Genomic DNA, 14,366 nt, shown 5'->3' with positions numbered 1-14,366 from the left:
TCAGGATTAAATGACTTGTCCAAGGTCATACAAGTTTCTGAGACCAGATTTGAAGTCAGGTTCTCCTGATTTCAGGACTGGCTCTCTATCCACTGTACCCTCCAGCTGCTCCATAATAGATATTATAAATAGGTAAATATTATCTTGCTTGATCATCAAAATGACCTCTTTGAGTGGGTGTTATTAGCCTCATTTTACAGTTGAGATTATGGAGATAAACAAGATTAAGTGATTTACCCAAAGTTATTATTCCTATGGGATAGCTAGGTGTTGCAGTGGATAGAACACTGGGCTTGGAATCAGGAAGACTCATATTTAAGAGCTCAACACTGATTGCAGACACTTACAAAGTGTGTGTGTGTGTGTGTGTGTGTGTGTGTGTGTGTGTGTGTGTGTGTAACCATAGGCAAGTCACATAACCCTGGGTTTCCTCAGTTCTTAATCTGAAAATAGGACTAGAGAAGGAAATGGCAAACTACCCCAAACGGGGGTCATAAAGAGTCAGAAGTGACTGAAATATTCAACAGAAACAAAAGATTACCCCATTTTATAATTGAGGAAACTGAAACAGAGATTAAATGATTTGTCCAGGGTCATACAACTAGCAGATGTCTAAAGAAGGATTTGAACTTAGATAACCTGACTCCAGGTCCAACATTCTACACACTGAATCACTTACCTTCCTTGTAGAACATTGGACTTAGGAATTTAAAAAGATCAGACTTCAAATGCCATATGTTACTTTCTAGCTGAAGGCAAGCTTTATAAAAACCTCTCTCAGCTTCAGTTTCCCTATCTGTAAAAGAGGAATTATAATATCACCTACCTTACAGTGTTGTTATAAAAAATGGAGTGAAATCACATAGGTCAAGTGCTTTGGAAAGATTAAAGTGTTATATAAATTCTAGATATCACATCTTCTAAGCAGAAAGGTTTTAAGTATTGACTTGGTGATGGACAAATATGTTTGTGGTCTGAGATCAAAATAATTAAATTCAGAGATCCTCAGTATCAGGATAACTGTAGGTTATTCCACTTTTTTGGTCATAGTAGTGCTCTAAGATGTTTTTTGACTCTAAGCAATGCTCTACTGAATTATAGAGGTATGACTATCTCTAGCAATGTATTACCCAAGAACTGAAGTGAAATAAAGGAGGTGTGATCCTCAGAACATTCTTACTCCATTTAACATATCATTCTAAACCAACAAATTGGAGGAGACTTATTAGAAGGAAAAGAGACTGAGTTTCTGACCTTTCTTGGGATCAGATCCTTCCACTTTACCAGCAAGAGGAGCTATTTCCTATCTGGTCTCTTTGAGAGGCAGGGATAGTTAAGCAAGGCGAAATGGTGACCTTGGAATATTGTGTTCCTTTCTGGGTCTTTTAAAAATGACCTTAATAAATGGGAAAGAGTTCAAAGGAGAGTGACAAAATGACGGACCTCAAGATCTAGTCATTTAAAGATCAAATGAAGGAATTGAGGATGTGGATATACTTTGGAAAGAAAAAAAATTAAGAGCTTATGAAGTATTTAAGTGGTGTAGTAGATAGAATACCTGATCAGACTGGGGAATTTTGAGCTTCAATATATCCTCAGACACTTATTAGATGTATGACTGGTCAAGTCAACTCAATCTCTATCTGCTTCCATTTCTCATTTATAACATGGCACCTATGTCACAGGAATAGTGTGAGAATCAACTGAGATAATATTTGTAAAATATTTAACAGGTGATTAGCACCTGTTATATAATACATATGAGATATATATATATATATATATATATATATATATATATATATATATGCTTACTTATTCCTTTCCCCTTCTCTTCTTCCTTTCAAGATTTATAGGGTTTTTCACATGTAAGAACCATTAGTTTAGAAGCAATGAATAGTACTTGAAGAGAGGTAAAAGAATATGGTTCAATATAAAGAAAAACTTCTAGAATGGAATGAATTGCTTAAAAGATAGTGAGTTTCCTCTTACTGGAGTTCTTCAAGAAAAAAAAAAAACTAATGATTTGACAAATATGTCCTCAGAGGAATCTTGCTCAGCTATGTTTTGAGATGGAATGAGATGACCTTCTAACTCTGATTCTGTGATTCTGACTTACAAATTATATTGGGCCTCTCTACCATTTCCTACTTTTTGGAACCATCTTCTCAACTCTGGTTCTCCTTTTTAATTGTGATAAAAATATTAATAATGGTATTGATTATTATGTTTTATTAAAATTTAGGGGTTTTTGATGATTTGATTATAATTTATAACTGTAGGTATACATATATCTATATAAATTAGTAATTGTTTGCTTATAGACCAATTTTCCCTAGATTTATGTCTTCAGTTGCATAGTTGAAATTGCATCATTTTTTCCTTTTCTGTAAAAATTTTTTAAAATTTTTGATTGATAGCATTTGATTTTATGTCACTTATTTCTGAATATTCTTTTTCTCTTTTTTCCCCTCTGAATTAACCAACCCTTATACATTTTTAAAAAGAAAAAAATTATCAACATCAATTAACACATTGACCATATCTGATAGCACGTGCAACTTTCTATACCCAGAGACTCCCAGCTCTCTAATAAAGGCAGGGAGGTGCATTATTTTCATCCTTTCTCAGAGACCAAGCTTTTTCATAAAGATGGGTGTTTGAGTACATTCAAAACTTTCCTTCATCAACTGAGACTCCTCAATTCTAAGTGGTGGGGAAAATTATGCATTAGAGATTACTATAGGTATTTGGATTCAATATGTCTGAGATACCTTATAGCTCCAAGAGACTGATTCTTAGTAAGGGTCTCCTTTATGTTTGCCGAGCTTTACTCCAGAGGAAAATAGGTTATGGGATTTTATAGACCTGTGATACAGAAACCAATAAAATAGATTGAATTAGAAGTCTGAAGTTAAAAAAACTCAAAGAGAGTTTGATATATAGTTGTTTTTCTTTGTCATGACCTTGTGAACATTCCTGGTAATTTGCATTGAAAAAAATCTTTGGCATCTTTGTTATTTTCCAGGATCTTTCTTTCTCTAACTTAGCTAATTTGAACAAAACATTGATCAATGACAATGAATCATTTCACAGATTTTTCATTTTTTAAGGGTGTGGAGATTTAGGCGTGTTTGAGACCTTGTGAGAAGGGTACTTGGTGGGAGGGGGGTGGACACAGGATGATTCTTGTCCTGCTTTGTGTCATTCCAAAGTGGGACAGAGTAGTATTTGATTTTGCAGTCCCTGGATACAAGCACAATACAAGCCTGAACAGGTCCTTTGCTGTCTCCTCTCCATTGAAAAAACTTGGAACTCTGTAAGTCCCCAGCTCAATGCTTTGAGGCTGCCTATTTGTTGACTTCTCTGTCTCCAAAGTTGCTTTCTGTTTGCTAGGTCCTTGTTTTCTCTGCTGTCTAGTGTTGGCCTTGTGGTTTCAGAATACATGCTCAAATAATCCATCTTCTGATTCCAAAGTAAATGTAAAGGCACTCTGTACATGCCTGTCAGTGGAACTTATCTGGAATGTATCCAGTTAGATGTGGCCCAACCATGTCATGTTATAACATAGAATTCTGGAGGGACTGTTTGGTATTTATTATAGTACGACCACAAAAGTCACTTGGATGAATATTGTCGGGCTTAACATAGGCACCCAGACACAGGCATGTAAAAACTAACACCTCCCCCTTCCTCCCTGCCTTCTCCCTAGACATGAACCCAAATCTATTTTTAAAATCCCCTATTTTCAGATTCTCTACTTCATCCTTTCAACAGGGATTGAAGGTAGAAATAAGCTTTATGAAATAAGTAATAAAGCCCTTAGGGGAAATTCGGTCTGATAAATAAGCTACAAGATTGGGAAAGAGGAGATGTAGGCTTTCTTGCACACTTAGGACCACCACACTTAGGACTTCTCATGTGATGTCATGACAATAGAATTGACCTTTCCCTTCTTAATTTCTCTATCAACAAAGTGGAGGCAATATCCATTCTTCCTACAACCAACTCCTTCTTCAGATTTTTATAGTCAAATGGGGTTGACTACAAATATTCTTTTCTAGTCTCCATACTATGTTTCATTTGCTAATCTATTTAAAAATATTTGGAATTTATTGTCTTGTTTATTTCTTAGCCCTGTTATTTAAGGATTTCAAAATTTTAGAAATTCCATATGGCAGTGATTTCACTCTAGGATGAATCTTTCATTCTTTCTAGGAATGGTTTTAGTAGCTGCTTTTACCTATGGCTTAATGTGTTCTTGGCTGCCAAGAACATTGATGTTTAGTAGAGCCTCAGGGGATCCTGGTGCTAGACTAGAGAATTCAAAGGAACCTCAGAGGCTGTCTAGTCAAACTTCCTCTTTTCATGTATGAGGAACTGAGATCAAGAGAATTTTAACATCTTACTCAGGGTCATGAAGCTAAGAAATGTCCAAGGTGGGACTTGAACCCAGGTCTTGTTCCAGTCCAGTACTGGATCCACTATACCAAGTTATCTCTTATTAAAGAACTTGAGCACTTAACTAGCCTTTCTCCCTCCCCTCTATTCCAATCACTGACATCTATTTTTTTAGTTCCTTTAGTTACCTTATGTAATCAGAGAACCTCTGGGTATGTTGTAGGATTTAAAACAAGAATAACCAGATTATAGGTAACTGTAAATCCCATTTCAAGGCATGCTCTCAGCACACTTGAAGATAACAGGGAAGTGAATGACATTGAAATGTTTAATTTAAATGATTTAAAATAATCCTTTTCTGGTTCTTCAATGGCAGAAAAAGAGGTTGAGTCTTAAAGGAATGAAGAGCAAGAACTCATGGCCTGGTTGAGCACAAACAGGAACACGGTTATGGCAGCCAGAGTAGATCTCTTCCATTTCTATCATCTGGGAGTTCTCCAACTCTCTGGTTGTCCAAATTTTATCACATTCAGCAAGTCTACTTTTTCCATGTTATGAAGTCACAGTGATGAAGTCCAGATGTTTCAGAACAGATGGACCCTAGTGATGTACTTTTGAAGAACTCAGGTGAGATAAGGAGTTTATTTCTCTTGGCCTCAGGTTACATGGTAAGTTGAAAGTGAAGCCTGCAGCAGAGCTGAGATCTTGGCTCCCAGATGTTGATTAAATAGAGGAAGATAAAACTCAGAGAAAACATGGCACTACCTGAAATGAGAAATTTCATCTTTTTTTGTTATTGCTTAACTGAGATATGAGTCTAGTGTTCTATGTATACCCAGTGGGCTAGCTTTAAAAATAGGTCACAGTTTCAGAAATTTCAAAGGCTTCCCAGCAATTGTCCCTTTCATCAAAAACATTAAGCATCAGGTATCTGAGCTACTTAGAATTTTGAGATCCATTCCTGAAGGCTGATACTGAAGACGACATAAGTGACAATATGGTTACTCCATAAATATTACATGTGACTTCTCCAAGGGAGAAACAACCTAAACCAGAAAAATCATGGCCAAGATTTTACAAAGAATCTTTTTTTTTAGGTTTTTGCTAGGCAATGGGGTTAAGTGGCTTGCCCAAGGCCACACAGCTAGGTAATTATTAAGTGTCTGAGGCCTGATTTGAACCCAGGTACTCCTGACTCCAGGACCAGTGCTCTATCCACCACCTAGCCTCAGTAAGATTCTTTTTTCTAAGGTGTTTATCCAGTAACTCTCCCCTTGGTATCCTGAGACTGATCCTTACTTTTCTGTTCCCCAAGGCCCAAATATTACTTTAAGGTTATTATCAATCTTTCCTTTGTATCTTCTTTCTACTCTGTAAGATACAGAGTAAATAACTAATAGTTGCTTTAAAGTCCTCCAGGTTATATCCATGAAGCATTAAACTTGTTACCGACTTGTTTCAAGAAAGTGAAATGTGCTATTGGGAACAGTTATCATATTTTGAGCAAGGGTCATTCTAGATACAAATGATTTGCTTTCAAGATTGTCTCTTTCGAGGTGATTTCCATACATTTAGAATATTTTCCTGGTGAGTCTATTATGTATTTCAACTCTCTCTGGTAGTTGTGGAAGCACAGGATGGAGCACTGGGCCTGGAATTAGGAAGACTTGAGTTCAAATTTAACCTTAGATACTGGTAAGTAGAATAAGTCACAACCTGTTAGTCTCAGTTTCTTCAATTATAAAATGGAGCTAAGAGTATCACACTTATTTCAGACTTGTGAAGATCAAATGAGATAATACTTGTAAAAAACATTTAGCATAGTGCTTTGAGGGGCAGCCAAGAGGTATAGCAGATAGAAAGATAGGTCTGGAGTTCAAATCTGTCCTCAGATACACTAGCTGTATGACCTTGGACAAGTCACTTAACCATGTTTTCATCAATTCTTCCCCTGTAGAATGAGCTAAAGATGGAAAGGGTACCCATTTTGGTATCTTTACCAGGAAAATCTCAAATGGGATCACTAAGATTTGGACATGATTGATAAACAGCTAATATATATATATATATATATATATATATATATATTAGCTGTTTATCAATCATCAAAGTGCTGATGTGATGGAATATATATATATATATATATATATATATATATTTATTTTTTTCCTTCCATCTTCTTTCTAGTCCCCTTCTTATGATGTCCTAGGATTCTTTCCTAGTCCTCTCTGATCCTTTTACATCCCACTTCGTACCTCAAATCTCTCAGACTATGAACTTCTGAGCTGAACATACTCATTTTGCAAAAAAAAGATGATTAGTTATATTTCTTAGTTGGAAACATCCAAAAATCACTAAATATTAAGAGAAAATTCTGATTAGAGGAGCTTTCCTTGATGTGATCAGAAGAATTGTAATAGTAATGAAAATGAGAGAGCTTTGGTTAATTGTTTAAATTCATTTTGTAGACAGATGAGAATGGGAAACCTCCTTTTATATGTTTTTATCATCAATGCTATATACTATATGATATTTGTTGATTTTTTTCTCTTTTCTTTTGGGATAGGGTCTCCTTCATGGACTTCATGGACTCAATCCTACTGCTGACTGGTCTAGAAGCTTATATCTTTTCCATTTCCTATTTGGGTCTTTTTGCCTTTCCTTAGGCAGTCTCCTTAGTCCCCTACTCCTGAGATTCACTATTTGTCAATGGGCTTAATTTGAATACTGAATCAGCTTTATCTGAACTGAAAGTCAAAACTCCCAATTCAAATGATCCATAATCTTCAGATTTCCCAGTATTAAAGACTTTAGGCTTACACTACCACACCTGGCTAGATTTCTTCATTTGAAAAGATTTTGACAATGCAATTGACTATGAGGTCCTCTATCTATTTAAGCCTAAATATACACCATACTTTGAAATTATTATGCTAACAGGAAATAAGAATGTTATCAGTTCCTCCATTTAGCCCAATCCTCACCTACTTACTAAATCTTCATGGTATTTACTATAGGAATTCTGGAACAAATCAGTAGCAGTGATAACCAACTATGTACAAGAAGATAATTGTAAAGGTAAGTTGGCATAGAGGGGTGAGGAGAATGTACTTTCTCTCCATTGCTGTGAAAAAAGACAGAGACATTGATAGGAGAACAGTCATAATTGTAGAAAACAACAAAAAGATGGGTAGGGAGTTTGGAATTCTGTGATACTTACTTAAATGTGTTCCAAAGTTACTACTTAGACAGAAGTGAAAAAGAAACATCAGTAGATAAAGCTTAGGATCTCTCATCAATGAAGTATAATCTGTTAAACAGGGTCTCTAGAATTCTGGGTCTTGACATTAAACTTAATTTTTAGACCATCCCAGGTGATGTAACTAACTGCAGTGTATCCATAGACTACACCATCTATCTCTACAGATTGGACAATAATCTCTCTCTCTCTCTCTTTTGGGTGGAAGCCAAAGTAATAGTTATTTGCCTATGAAGGACAAGAGCCTTCACTAACTGCAGCAAAGGCATGGGATGAGGGGACCAAAGTGAAGTGATGGAAGAAAGCAATAGTTTGAACAAGAAGCAATACCTAAGGAATGATACCTGAAGAGAAAGAAAGAAGCAAAATATAGTAATAGGGAGAGTGAGGAGAAAGGGTCATTGTGGTAAAGTGTTTTGTAGTTTACCTTTTCATCTGGAAAATACAATGTAAGGCAAACTATAATTATTATCTCTAAGGGATGGGGTTATTTAAATGATTTCTAAGGTTCCTTATAGCTTTATGTGGCTTCTAGAAGGGAATAGCTATATTTATACATCTTTATATCTATACTCATTACCTATGTGTGTATATATTTACATATATATATAAATGAGATGATTCTAATTAAAATATATAAAATTAGAATCTGACTTTAATTAGAATTATATACATATGTATATATACATAACTATGTAAATATATAAAACATACGTATATTTATATATACATATACACACACACACACACACAACAGAAAAACATACATATCTATACTGATCCCTTTTTTCAGGGTCAGAGGGTAACAACTCAAAATCCTTCACAGAACAGTTTGTCATCAAAGAAGCCATTGAGTGCCTACTTAGGACTCATCTTTAGGAAGCACTGATATTAAAATTCCTGGGGCTAGAGTTCAAGAAACATTCTTGTAATGATTCACAAGTGAGGGATAGAAGAGTTATGACCTAAGTATACACATCACGTGATTTAGAGGTAGGCAAAAAAAAGGGAGGGGTGAAGGAAGGAAAGGAAATTTAATTTGCATGTCATTTTTTTAAAGGAAGAAGCAAAATATGAAAGATGAGAGGGAATTAGAGAAAATTAACTTATTTTGGCATGTACTTAACATCTACTTGTCAAAGGACCACCAAAGGCATGGGTTAACATCTTGGGTGAGGCTGATTGCCAAAGGGCAGAGGAACAGGGTAGAGCTGAAGAGAAAAAACAAACCAAAGGAAGAGTGGATTAGTGAATGTGCCCTTTCTTGTAAGCCACAGGTCACCAGAGCTGGGAAGAACAATTTGAAAGTGCAATAAGAGGTAACCAGTAGGCCAAGGGCCAGGAGAACTGGTGTTTGGTGTCAGTGCTATCATTTAATGACAATATGTCCTTGGGCAAATGGTTCAATGTTTCTAAACCTTGGTTTCCTCATAGCAATTGTCCTTCTTGTTTCACTGAGATATTACAAGGAACATATAAGTTAATATATATGAAGGCAATTTAAGGAATTATATAACATAGGGAACATATGAGATCTTTGCTATTCTGGCAAGATGATATTTTGAAGTGAGAAGGTAGAAGATAAAGTTAGTTATTGTCTTTGTGCTTCTCCCCCCCCCCACACCCCAAGAAAAGTGGTGGTAGAAGGAGGGAACCCAATTATTTCTTGAGGGGAAAGGTCTCTTGCTGACAAAAGTACATTATGAAGGGGATTGTCATTGACTTCAAAGAAGATTTAAAGGGGTGAGATAAAAGTAGAGATTTCCCAAACTGCACAAAGAAACTTAAGATAGTCATATTTTAAAGCCAGGGATTAATTTTTACCTTCTTCATCCCTACCAGTGCTAGGGAATTACTCATTTAGGAGAACAGACAGAAGTTAAACTTTTCACAGGAAAGTGCTGATGTGATGGAATATAAAATTAAGGAGGTGTGTTTTTTCAGACCATGTGATGTTAAAGGTTGCAATTAACTTTATAAAGACAGGGAAGTTGGGAAAAGAGAGCAATGCAGATTGAGTAAATTTTGTTTAGAACAGGAAAAGACAGATGTGATGTCAAGGGAGATAATGAAAAGACTAAGAAATTCTGCTTCCCGTTTGGGACAATCGGAATTGGCGGGAGGTACTGGAAAAAAATACATTCTAGAGACACAAAGAGTTGATAACAATATAAGTCAATTTAGAGAACAGAACTGGTGTTTGGAACTAAATGATGCCCATCCTATGAGGAAATATTGACAGAAAGAACAGGGAAGGGCAATATTATACAAATAATTGAGATTACAGAAACCATTAGGTTAGTTAAAAAAGAGCTTTGGTGATATGAGAAGAAAGGGTTAGGGATACAAGGGTAAAATATTATTGAGAGTTGCACACAGTGTGCCAGGACACAGTGTGAAGAGAAAGAATTTGGAGACTGAAGGACAAAGATAGGAAAATTAAGGAAGGAAGAAAAGAGAAGCTCAAAATTATGGGATTCTCTCCTTTCTATATTTCTTCTTACTATTTATTTGGAATAATAACAGATAGTAACTAAGATACCAGGGAAAACTGGAGTTTCTATTGTTCTATTTTTTGTTTTTTAATTTTTAAAAGAGATTGAATCTCTCTGTCTCTTTGTCTCTCTGTTTCTTTGTCTCTGTCTCTGTCTCTCTGTCTCTTCTTTCTCCTTGGGTTGAAAGTGTAGGGTCTTACATTAAAAATTTTTTTAAAAAAATGTAAGGTGTCTTCATGGACCAGATCCCATTACTTTGTCACCAAGCTTTATCTTACTCCATTTCCAACATAGGAGAATTTGCCTCCTTAGGTAGCTTGGTGGACCACTACTCTAGAGGCTGGATGTATTAATGTAAAAATTAGCAAAGACACTCAATTAACGTAGTCTGCAGCAGAACAGATCTCAACCATTCAAAAGATCAGCCAGGCTCAGCCTCCCCAAGATTCTGGATAACATGCATGTGCCATGCACAGTCCACTGAAATATGTTGACAGAATTAGAAATTGAATATTTAAGGAATAATAGTGCTAAATGATATTTATATAGTGTTTTAATGTTTGCAAAGTACTTTTCAGATATTATCCTATTTAGATTTAGAAGCTGGTAGGTAGAACAGTGGATAGAGTACTGAGCTTAAAGTCAAAGACTTGAATTTAAATCTGACCTCAGACACTGTGTGACCCTGGACAAGTCACTTAACCTTTCTTTATCTTGGTTTCCTCAACTTTAGATTGAGGATAATGATAGCATCTATCTCCTAGGATTGTTGTGAGAATCAAAGATAATATGTGTTAAGTGTTTAGCATAGTATCTGATACATGGATGCTTATTTCTTTCCTTATTCTCACAGCAAGGTTGGTCAGTAGCAGTTATTATTATTATTCTCTTTTTATAGAAGAGGAAACTGAGGCATATAGAGGTTAAATAATTTGCCCAAGGTCACATAATTAGATGGTATTTAAGGCTGAATTTGAACTCAGGTTTTCCTGACTCCAGATTCATCATTGTGCCACCAGACTTTTGTTATACCAACCCCAAGTGATGGATGACAAGGAAGGATAAAGGGAAGAGATTACAGAGACAATTGTGTTCCTTTCTTGCTTGATTTATAAACTTTTGTGGACAGACATGATCAATTTCTTTGATCCCATCTACTATTCATTGTTATATTGAATTATTAATTATAATTTTATATTATGTTATTAATTATTAGGCCTGGAATTATTCCTTACTCATCTTTGTAGCCTTATTTCCTAGCTTTCTGCTAGGAGTAGCAGCCCTGTAAGTCCTTGTTACAATGAAAAATAAAACAATTAACATTAGAAGTAACATGAACAGTTACAGAATCTACCTGGGAACCAAGGAGATTAGAATTTAAATCTCACTTCTGATACATAGTATATTAATTAGTATCTCTCTATATAATATATAATATATATATATATATAATATTTTGCATATAAATTGCAAAGAAAATATCAACTTTTTTGGTAGAAGAAATTTCCTCTTCTGGGAGTCAGTCACTATACAATGATATCACAGGTCTAGTCTCTATCCCCTGAGAATGACCACAGTGGGTCTCTGTATCTAAGGATTTGGTCTTTGAAAAGACTCCAATGGATATATGTGGTGATGGTGGTGGGAGTCAAAAATGATTTGTAGTGCCTTTTCTTCCCTCTCCTACCTACAAAGGTGTTACCTAATCTCCAAATATCTTAATTTCTCATGATAACCAAACATTAACTTAATTTTAGCATTTTAACATTTAGCATTTTAGCCTCTGAAGTCTCCTGAAGCAAGGGACCTAGGTTTGAATATTGCCTCTGATATGTCCTGCTACCCCTTTGGAAAATCATTGAACTTCCCTGAGCCTCTGTTTCTTCATCTGTAATACAAGTAGGCTGGACAACCTCTGAAGTTTCTTTGGCTTCTTCCTCTTCTTTCCAATGACTTATTTACTTGTTTCAAGTCATAGGAGCTGTTTCTCACTCTTCATTCTGGTCAATTATGATTTGATGGAAAAATTCACATCCACATTTTCCATGCCTTTCATCATTTTGTGACCTTTAATCCAATCCTTTCTAAGCATTTATCTTTCTAGACAGAAGTCTTAATCCTTTTTTATACTATTCCCCCCCTCAATTGATTACTGGTTGTCTGAGCTTTCTTATGTCATCATAACCACTAATATTTAGATGGTGCTCAGGACTATTCTAAGCACTTTATAATTATTATCTCATTTGACTCATGCAATAGCTCTTGGAGGTAAGTGCTATTATTCTCCTCATTTTAGAGATGAGAAAACTGAGGCAAATATACCCAGAGTTACACATTTGTTGATGACAGCTTTGATCTCAGGTTTCGAATTCAGGTCTTCCTAACTGTAGGACCTCTGCTGTGCCCAGCTCACTTATTTCTATCTATCTATCTATCTATCTATCTATCTATCTATCTATCTATCTATCATCTATCTATCTATTGTTTTTGCAAGGCAATGGGGTTAAGTGACTTGCCTAAGGTCACACAGCTAAGTAATTATTAAGTGTCTGAGCTCAGATTTGAGCTTAGGTCCTCCTGACTCCAGGGCCAGTGCTCATGACACTGAGCCACCTAATTGTCTCTAATTCATTTATTCTTAAGATACAGAAAGTATGGTTGCCCACAATATTCTGGATGCAGTTGACCAAGAGTTTTGTACAAAGGATCAATAACCCCTTTGGGTTTGGTTATATTACACTTAAAGGTTCTCACAATTTTTTGACCAAGGGCAGTTAAGTGGAGCAATGGGTGGATAGATAGCCCTGGAGTCAGGAGTATCTAAGTTAAAATCTGGCCTCAGATACTTAATAATTGCCTAGCTGTGTGACCTTGGGCAAGTCTCTTAACCCCATTGCCTTAAATAAATAAAAATGTTAGAAAATACCTAAAAAATATCTTTGCCAAAAAAACCCTAAAAAATCAGTTGGACATGACTGAAATGACATTACAATCTCAAAGGGAAGGTACTAACATTAAGGAGGTTTGGGAATGGTTTCTTGCATATAGTGAGACTTTAGATGAGACTTGAAGGAAGCCATGGAAACCAGAAGGTGGAAATGAGGGAGGAGACCCCCATGGAGACAGTGAAAATGTCCAGAGTTTGAAGATGAAGTGTATTATGTGAGCAATAGTAAGGAGTCCACCATCTCTGTATAATATAATATGTAGAGTCAAATAGATGTAAGATGACTGGAAGTGAAGAAAGGAACACAGTTATAGAGGACCTGAGAAGCCAAACAGAACATGTATATATATATATTTGCATTTACATATGAACATGTAAAAGTTTTAAAATTGAAGAGTGGAAGAATAAACACAAGTTCATTTTGGTTAATATGCATGATTATGTATAAATCTGAAAAGAAACACACAGTCCAAAGAAGAGGGAGAAACTGAAAAAAAAAGTTATGTCCTGAATATGTAGTTATAAGAGAGAAGCAAATAATTAAATTCACCAGATGGGAGAGTAGAAATAAGATAATATTTGGTTTGGGGGAAAGAGGAGAGATATTGGGAAGGGAAGTGCTTTCCCTAAAGTGAAATTTTGAATCTTTAAAATTATCAAATTTTTCAAACAGGGTGGACAAGAGAAGTTTCTTATGATTAATGCCCTAGGAATGAATGACATTATGGAATGGACAAAATAGTATTTCAGGAATAAGAATGACACCAAAATGGAACTGATCAAAAAGAGTGTAATATCAACTTAGGAGAAAGATTACTTTTTAAAAGAGGAAGAACATAGGATACAAACCATTGGACTATTGTTTTATTAATATCCTTTTCTTTCTCTCTCTTATAATTTTGAAGTTTGATCATTTCAGAAGAATGATGTAAATTTTAAGGAGTCAATAAATCAACAAATATTTATTAAGCACCTACTATGTATTTCTGGAATTCCCAAGACAGAAAATGAACCAGTTCTTATCTAAGAGCTGACATTCCATTGGGGAAGATATGGATATCAATAAGTATATGCAAAATAAATTAAAATAATAAATATGATCAAAGGAAGGAGCACACTAGCATTTGAGGGGATCAGAAATAGTAGTTTGGTGTGATCTTGGGCAAGTCACTTAACCCCATTGCCTTGAAAAAATAAAAAAAAAGTAATACCAGTTTGTACATAAAACATCACAGATTTTTAAAAAGAGAATTTGTACATCATC

At 35.3% G+C, this 14,366-nt stretch overlaps 1 long non-coding RNA gene across 4 annotated transcripts in view; it reads left to right on the top strand.

The window, feature by feature from the left end:
- Window positions 1-14,366, top strand: part of LOC141488210 (uncharacterized) — a 146,411-nt gene that overhangs the window by 43,243 nt on the left and 88,802 nt on the right. Inside the window, exon 1 of one of the 4 annotated variants that reach the window (XR_012468616.1) lies at window positions 6,734-7,479. The exons of the other annotated variants lie outside the window; for them this stretch is intronic. This is a non-coding gene — a long non-coding RNA (uncharacterized LOC141488210). Of the gene's footprint in view, window positions 1-6,733; window positions 7,480-14,366 lie in introns of those variants that run through there. 4 annotated transcript variants of the gene reach the window in all.

Source organism: Macrotis lagotis, chromosome 5 (assembly GCF_037893015.1).
Source record: "Macrotis lagotis isolate mMagLag1 chromosome 5, bilby.v1.9.chrom.fasta, whole genome shotgun sequence".
In the NCBI taxonomy this organism is placed as follows: Eukaryota; Metazoa; Chordata; class Mammalia; order Peramelemorphia; family Peramelidae; genus Macrotis; species Macrotis lagotis.
Note: the sequence above shows the minus strand (reverse complement) of the source record. Positions and strands in the feature narration are given on the sequence as shown.